This window comes from Grammomys surdaster, unplaced genomic scaffold (assembly GCF_004785775.1).
Source record: "Grammomys surdaster isolate TR1022 unplaced genomic scaffold, NIH_TR_1.0 267, whole genome shotgun sequence".
NCBI classification, from domain to species: Eukaryota; Metazoa; Chordata; class Mammalia; order Rodentia; family Muridae; genus Grammomys; species Grammomys surdaster.
This window is the reverse complement of record NW_021604708.1, coordinates 3,306,715-3,314,971: the sequence shown is the minus strand read 5'-3', so window position 1 is coordinate 3,314,971 and position 8,257 is coordinate 3,306,715. Positions and strand designations below refer to the sequence as shown.

The following is an 8,257-nucleotide window of genomic DNA, read 5'->3' as shown; positions in this document are numbered from 1 at the left end:
CAACCTATACATACACACTATACACACCCCACACACTATACATACACTATACACATACATATCACACACTACACACTATACATACACATAGGCACTACACATACTACACATACACACACACACACACACCTTTATATGTGAACCATAAAATTTCATGTAATTTGTCATGGAACAGTATTATTATAATTCATGGCAAACCTTTTGACATATAAAAATAGCTATGAATGCTGCAAAGACAAGAGGCTACATGCAGCTCTTCCACAGTGTGGGAGGACCTGCTGTCTGATCAAGCAGCTTTGGACATCTGAGACCTTTTTAGCAACAATGTAAAATTGGCACATACACACATACTATTTTTTTCTCCAAACAAAGGTAGTCTTTGCTGGATGTGGTGGTTTATACCTATAATACTAGCACTTAGGAGACAGAAGCAGGGGGATTGCTGCAAGTTGGAATTCAAGGCTAGTCTGGACTATAGTGTGAGATTTATCTCAAGAAACAAAACAAAACAAACAAACCTTGTCATAATGTTGATGATTTTAATTCCAGAGTAAATCTGTTTCACTAATATTCTTCTCATTATAATGGCATATTGGAAAGAGTTGTCCCAAAGGGCAGACTCCAGTATTGAAGATTATTTATTTAAAATACCTTTTAACAAATTTAACAGGTTAATCATAACAGGAGTTATTATGTGAATCAGGTTGCTTCATATCATCAGGTTCATCTTCATCCTTCTCTTGTTCTACTCTACAGCGTTAAGAGCTGCTTCCCTGGGCTCCTTTATCCTTTGGCTTCCAGGTAGGCCTGGAATAATTAGCAGGTGGAAGTAAAGCAGAAGCCAGGACAGCTCTCCAGCTCTTGGATCCAAAGGCATCTTAGGACATCCCCTTTCAGAGACAGTGTCAGCCTTTCATTGCTGCTGATCTATGTGGTACTCATGAGTGAGGCCCCCATCCTGACAGCCAGTTAAGTTTCCTTCCTTGGACAATGTCTTTCAAATTTAGCCCAGGCCATCTGCTTCTTGGAAGTGATCGTTTGTATGAAATCTTGCCTCAAACCAATTCTCTCAAGCCTTTTTAGTTTAACATTTAATTTTCTGCTATACCAGGCACACTTGCTCTTGTTGTTAAAGAACATTTACCAAAGACCTCTAAAAAATACATCAGAGGTCAAAGAAAGCTAGCTTTATCCAACTTGGGAGACAGGGTAAAGTATGCCCTGGTGGAAGGGCAGGGCATAGATTTGGGAGAATGGAAGTAAATCAGACTCTTGGGACTGCCGTTGGTCAGGAAGTAAGGCAAGGCATGCCAGGATAGCCCTGAAACTACTTTTAGGAGGGTGAAATAGATCCGGAGATGTTGGTGGAAAGCAAGCACAGGGCCAGTGACGCTGGGGACTGATTTCTTATTTTGTGGTTGTGAACTATCCTCATCCCACTTTTCCTGTCACAGACATAATTATGGGATGTGTTGTCTCCATTTCTCTAGTACAGAGAACATAATGGCCTTCTTTCCTGATTGTTCAGATTGGAAAGAAGTGTGTTCATTTGTTCCAATTTTTAGCTGCTTGTGGCAAGATTTATGTTTCAACTGACCTCATAGACTTATGGTGAGGACATGATAGAATTGTATGATGACACTTGAATGTTCAGAGAAATGCCCTTGATGTTCAGTACCTGTGCTGTTTATTTTTTTGTTGCTGCTAAAGCTACTTACAGAAGAAGGAGTTTATTTTGGCTTACAGTTCCATAGGATTGGAATCCATAATGGTGACGACAGCATGACATCAGGCAGCTATAACACGAAACTGAGAGATCACATCTTTAAATGCAAATGCAGAACAGAGAGAAAACTGCAGGTGGGGCATGGCCACCCTCCTCAGTGACATACTTTCTCATACGTCTTCCAGAGAGGATGTACCATGTCCTCAATTAATGTCACCAACTGGGAACCAAATATTATAATACCTAGGTCTATGGGGACATTAAAACACCACAATGCCTAAGAACATCCGTTTCTTTTATTGATACTGATGTCAAGAACAGACCTCGATGGTACATGGGGCTGCTTGTACTGGCTCATGGGAGTTATCTGTGCAAATATCTTTCCAGCTCAACATTCTGTGACATAAGTGACTTTATAATGAATATTCTTAGGTCTGGGGTACAGGGGGACACTGAGGCAGATTGTCCTCTTGGGTAAGAGGTTTATTGGAAGAGACGGTTACAGTGTTGTAGTTTGCTTTTCTGTTGCTGTGACAAACATCACAGACAAAAGCAACTTGAGTACACAGGGGTTTATTTCAGCTTACAGTATTGTAATTCATCATGAAGAGAAATCTGGGCAGGATGTGGAGTCAGCAAAGGAAACAGAAATTTTGTAAAACTAGCTGCTTACTGGCTTGCTCTTCATAGCTTGCTCAACCTGATGTCTCATACAATCCAGGACCATCATCTGCCCAGGAGAGGCACTGCCCATGTTGGACATATCAGTCAGCAATCAAGGAAATGCTTCACAGACATATGCGTTGGCCAAGCCAATCAAAGGAATTCTCTAATTGAAGTTCTCTCAGCTTTGGAGTGTGTCAAGTTGACAGCTGAAGCTAACCAGGAGAAACGCCATAAGCAAGCAGCTGTAGGAAAGAGGCTACTACAGGGGAACAGGGCTGTATCAATGTATGTATAGCTTGAATCAGCTATGGTGAGAGGATTTGCCCCTCGGAAATTAGCAAGCACTTCACTAGCATTGTGGTTTTGGGGCAACAGTGGCTGCTAAACATTTGCCAGCATACTCCTGCTTGAGAATTGTCTGGAGAGTGAGCTACTAATGACAAAGTAAATGTGACAACAGACTGTCACTTTACTCTTTGATTTGATGACAGCGAGAAAACATGTTTATCCTGACTCTTTGATTTGATGACAGCGAGAAAACATGTTTATCTCCAACTCCTTTCCACTACTCCACTGAATAACCAAGTTCATTATAACAAGAAAATATAGCCAGACGCTCAGCTTCCTACACAGGATCAGAGACAAGGTTTTTCAATACATTATTTTAAAGCCCTTTAAAAAATTCCCAGTAAAAAAAATCCTGGGGCATTTTTCCATCTCTCCTCTCCCCTCCCCTCCCCTCCCCTCTCCTCTCTTCTCCACCTTGGAAAGCGAAATTTAATTTTCATTTCGAGAAAGGTGATCGTTTTATAGCAGTGTCAAGTGGTTCGCCCACTTTTTATTTCAGATCTGGACAAAGATCCTCGGCTACCGGAGCTTTTCTAGGCAGGTCCTTTGGCCAGCCGGTCAGGAATCCTCTCTTGACTCAGGCAGACATAAATGTTGTATCCGGTTCTGGTGCAGCGATGTGATCTGGAAGGTGGTCGGAATCTAATAACCGTCGGCTCCACGTCAGACGAGGAACAGTCTCCTGTACAGAGTTCAGAGCACACGTTGTTAGCGTCCTTTGAAGGATAGGAACGAAGGAAAAGATTTGTCGAGATCACTAATTACTTCATCTCTGAAGAATTGCAGAAGCTAATTACATAGATTTGGTTAGACAGCAATTAAACGCCCTTCTTTGGATGACCTCGTGGCGCAACGGTAGCGCGTCTGACTCCAGATCAGAAGGTTGCGTGTTCAAATCACGTCGGGGTCAGTATTTTATACTTGGTATCACTCTTGACTCAGGACACCGAATTATTGTAGTTATTAAAAAGAAAAGAAGAAAGAATCCACGCAGGTAGCCACAAATAATTTAGTAACTTACTACATGCATTCTGAATATCGCTACCCATTCTTGTTCCTGTTTTAATTCCAGATGCTATTGTTCTATACTTGCATCATCTCCTAACTGAACCGGGGCTTTTGTAGACTCTTACGTTTAGCCCTGTCACTCCAGTTGGAATGTGTGACCTGGGCTCATGAGATTCCTGCCATAAAGTTACCTTTTCCGTCATAGGATCACTGACTTCTCCACCTCCGCAAAAATTCGAATGGAGTTACTTCATTTCTTAATGCAGTGGGCCTGAACGCATATAGGCCGCCAAATTCTGGGAATGAACCATTAAAACTTGTGAGCTACAGATTCCCTCTCCCCAACTCGACGGACTTAAATAAATCTCTGTATTTAAAAAACAAAAGTGCACAAATGTGCCAGTACTTACTGCTCTATGGCATCAGATCCACCAGAGCACCTGCACGTTTATTTCTTCAGAAGTCTTTTAATTACGTTTGTTAGACCTGAGGGTTGGGGGAAACATTTCCACGACTGTCTAATTAAGGAAGCTTTATTTAGACTGGCCAGACAGCTGCCTCAACCCCAAGTCAGGGTTTCAGGCAGCAGCCCTTCATTGGCTTTTGAGGTTCCTTTTATGGATAAGGGTTGATAGAAAACAGCTGTAGAGATAATTGGCTGTTAGCACCTGAACAGAAGGGTGGTGATGGTGGTGGTGGAGATGGCAGTGGTGGTGGTGTTGTTCTCAAGGCTCAAGGCTGCCTTTGAGGTAGATAAGTGTGATAGAACGCAGCTGTCGGGATAACTGGCTGTTATAAAGGAGGAAAAAAAAGGTAAGTACAAAGACTACTTCCTGTGGAAGGGGAGTCATCAAGGTATATGGGAAGTCACATTTTCATAAGGCAAAAGGGCAATCATATTTGGCGAACAAAAGTTTAGCAAGGCAAAAAAGGATGGACGCACATCATGAGGGGCAGAGTTGAGTCTAGGTTGAAAACAGGGTTTGCAGGATACATTTGGCTCAGGAAAAAGAAATGTATTCTTGTAAGGTCTGGGGACTTAATAACAACATACAACGTGGGTCCTGTTTGGGTTTTACACTTTATACTGACGACTTTTAAAATCATGAATTGGATCTATCAGCAGATGATATAAATGAGGTACTGCACACAGCCAATTGTTTTTGTATGTTTTCGGGTTTTGTTTTGTTTTGAGACAAGGTCTCTGTGTGTAGCCTTGGCTATCCTGGAACTCGCTCTGTAGACCAGGCTGGCCTCCAGCTGAGCCTCTCGAGGTCTGAGGATTAAAGGCGTGCGCCATCACGGCCCGCTACTGTCTGCTATATTTTCTATTTTAAGATTTATTTTCTGTGTATGAATACCTTCATGTATGTATATGCACCACGTGCCCAGGAAATCAAAAGAAGATGTTGAGTTTCCTGGAACTGGAAGTATATTATAGATGATTGTGAGCCACCATGTGAGTACAGGGAATTGTACTCAGGTTGTAGGCAAGAGCAACCAGTAATTTTAACTACTGAGCCATCTATCTCTACAGACCCTTCTTTTCTATTTGCAATAGTTGTAGTGCTCTTGATCCACGGAGATTTCGGAAAGATTACGTGCCATATAGCAATTTAGAATAATTTTTTTAAGTGTAGGGGGAGGGGAGCAGAGAAATACAACAGGTAATTAAGAAGCTGCACTTACAGGAGCAGAGTGGCGCAGCGGAAGCGTGCTGGGCCCATAACCCAGAGGTCGATGGATCGAAACCATCCTCTGCTAGTCCTTTTTTTCTTAGGAACATAGTTTGAGTCTTCCTAATCTAAGTGCGTCTCTGGTATATATAAAATAGTAATAGAAACAATAAAAGAGGAAATTGGCAAAGGGAAGAAGGTCATTGAGAGGATACTGCAAAGAATACCTATTTCTGTAGATAAGGTTTGTTGTTAAGGGAAGTCTTTAAGGAGAGGTGTATTAGTCACAGTCATCCACTACAGGTAGTGAGTGATGTGCTTTGAGGAAAAGCAACCAAAATGTATGAAAGAGTGGCAAAGTTAAATTCTAGTATATATTTATTTTGTGTAAGGTGAAATATTTGAAAACAGTTAATATACAGAAATTCAATACAGGAGAAACTTGAGAATTCCCAAACAAAACAAAAAGATACCGAGCCAGCCAGGAGTCGAACCTGGAATCTTCTGATCCGTAGTCAGACGCGTTATCCATTGCGCCACTGGCCCGTCTATAAGATCGTAAACATATAGAAAAAGGAAGTGATAGTATGCTGAAGTTCTAAGGTTACACTTGAGAAATATTTATTTCATTTCAAAGAAGATGCAAAACTAGAACCAGAAATAAAACTAGACGTTTTACTGATGTCTTTAATTTACTTTTGTTCAATTTCTTCATGAGAAAAAAAAATCTAAAAACCACTTGCAAAACACTGAGCAAGAACTTTGTTGCGAGATAGCATTTCTTTCTTATTTTAAATGAATTCCAATCAGGAAGCTTATATCTACTTCACAGAAATGGAGAAATCATTGATGTTATTTATAAAATCTCCGAGATGGACTATTGAAGTAGAGTTGGAAATTACAAAAGCCCATGACCGTAGTCGGCAGGATTCGAACCTGCGCGGGGAGACCCCAATGGATTTCTAGTCCATCGCCTTAACCACTCGGCCACGACTACAAGTGTTGTAGTTTGTGTTCAGTATTCTACATCTTAACGTATATCACACATTGACTATCCTTTTGGTCTTCCTAAGGATTTAATAATTTGTTGAATTCATGATCTACAATGGCATCATAGAAAAATCGATCAAGTTTAATTACATACATGTAAGTGGGAAGTTGAAAAACATTGTTTTGTTCTTTAGAAAACAAATCAGCAGTACGTTCTAGGAACTTTATCACAAGCCAACACTATTGAAGATATTTATACTCACGCGTTCCAGAAACATTAAATGTCGTCACATTTTTTGAGTCTGACAGAGGAGAGGTGTTCTTCAGAGATTTACATGGACAACCATTTAGCCCAGTACTTGAAAGATAGCAAAGTTTTAATAAACATTAGCTGCCACTAAAATTAGCATTTTAAAATTCCATCGAAATATTTTACAGGCAAGACTATCTTTTGTTTGTCTAGCTGTAGATATTTTTACACCATTAAAAATATTTCAGAGTGAAGCTAGAAAATATTGTGATGGCCGAATCCTTTTCATTCTGAGGGATTTTTCTCTCATAGAAGGAAGTATCTGATATTTTCAGATAATAGTTTAGAAATACTAACACCATTCCCAATGACAGGACAGACCCCCACAAACTTCAGTTTCTGAAACCTCAGTACCGTGGCCCCAGTACTGTCCGTATGCCTGTGAAGGCGTTTGTGAGAAACCACGCTGAGAAACCACCGCGCGTGTTTTCATGTTGGACTAAAAATCACCCTCCGCCTGGCCCTCTCTCCTGGGCTCCAGAATATTTAGGTGTCCTAGTTATTTCTTTTTGGCTTGTTCCCAAAGCAACACTCTCTGACTCCAGATGCTCCATCCTTTCAGATGTGGCGGCGGTGTGTTCCTGTAATCCCAGCCGCCTGGGAGGCTAACACAAGAGGATAACTGAATTGGGGACTAGACTTAGCTACATGTTAGAGGTTAGCCCAAGCTACCTAGTGATGCCCTGTCACAAAGGAATTAAAAATGAAAAAAAAAAATCCAGCCACAACTTTCAAGACTTTTTAGTATAAACATTTACAGAAGTGAGTAAAAGGAAACGTGCCGTGTATTACAGTAGCTGAAAAACGTGCGCTAGATTCCATATTCCCTACAGTCACTGTAGAACCCAAGGAGCGTGAAAACAGCTGCCAATTCTACATTTGATTTGAATTTTGTTGTTGTTGTTGAAGTCTGAATTTTGCATGGGGAGCTTGATAAATATTCACAGAATGAATTATACTTAGGCTCAGATCTGAACGATGTGTAGGATGGAGCCAAATTGGAGGCGATGAAGTTGTGTTCTAAACTTAAACCTCGTGGAACGTGGCAACAGTGGAAGAAAGCTCTGCCTGGATGAGACATTGGTTTTTGAAAGACAACAATGAGAAATCCCACTGGAGGCATTTCGGAAGATGGATTATGTCCGCCATACCGTTGCTCTTCCTTCTATGCGAGAAGATTTCCTCATAATGAAAAGGATTTGACCATCAACATTTTCTCTAACTTCACTCAGAAATTTTTTTTTTCCCTAGTGTTAGGATATTTACAGCCAGATAAAGAAACAAATGATAGTCTTTCCTGTAAAATATTTCGATGGAATTTTAAAATGCTAATTTTATTGGCAGCTGTTTCAGCTTGGAGGGAAAGCACACACCTGATGGTGTTTCCATCTAGAGCTGACAAGGAAAGCCCGGAGGGTGTGACCTTCAGCCACCTAGTGTCTTCTGTCATCCCAGACAGACCACTTGTCAGACTGGAAACATTCGCTCTTCTCTCTCCCCTCTCCCCTCTCCCCTCTCTCCCCTCTCCCCTCT

At 41.0% G+C, this 8,257-nt stretch overlaps 4 non-coding genes across 4 annotated transcripts; 2 read left to right on the top strand and 2 right to left on the bottom strand.

Moving 5' to 3' along the window:
* The first annotated feature begins 3,578 nt into the window (after positions 1-3,578).
* Positions 3,579-3,650, top strand: Trnaw-cca. The gene has a single exon. It is a non-coding gene; the product is annotated as a tRNA-Trp (tRNA).
* A 1,790-nt stretch (positions 3,651-5,440) lies between these two features.
* Trnam-cau lies at positions 5,441-5,512 on the top strand. The gene has a single exon. It is a non-coding gene; the product is annotated as a tRNA-Met (tRNA).
* Positions 5,513-5,897: 385 nt separating this feature from the next.
* Trnar-acg lies at positions 5,898-5,970 on the bottom strand. The gene has a single exon. It is a non-coding gene; the product is annotated as a tRNA-Arg (tRNA).
* A 369-nt stretch (positions 5,971-6,339) lies between these two features.
* On the bottom strand, positions 6,340-6,421 carry Trnas-aga. The gene has a single exon. It is a non-coding gene; the product is annotated as a tRNA-Ser (tRNA).
* Positions 6,422-8,257: the final 1,836 nt, after the last annotated feature.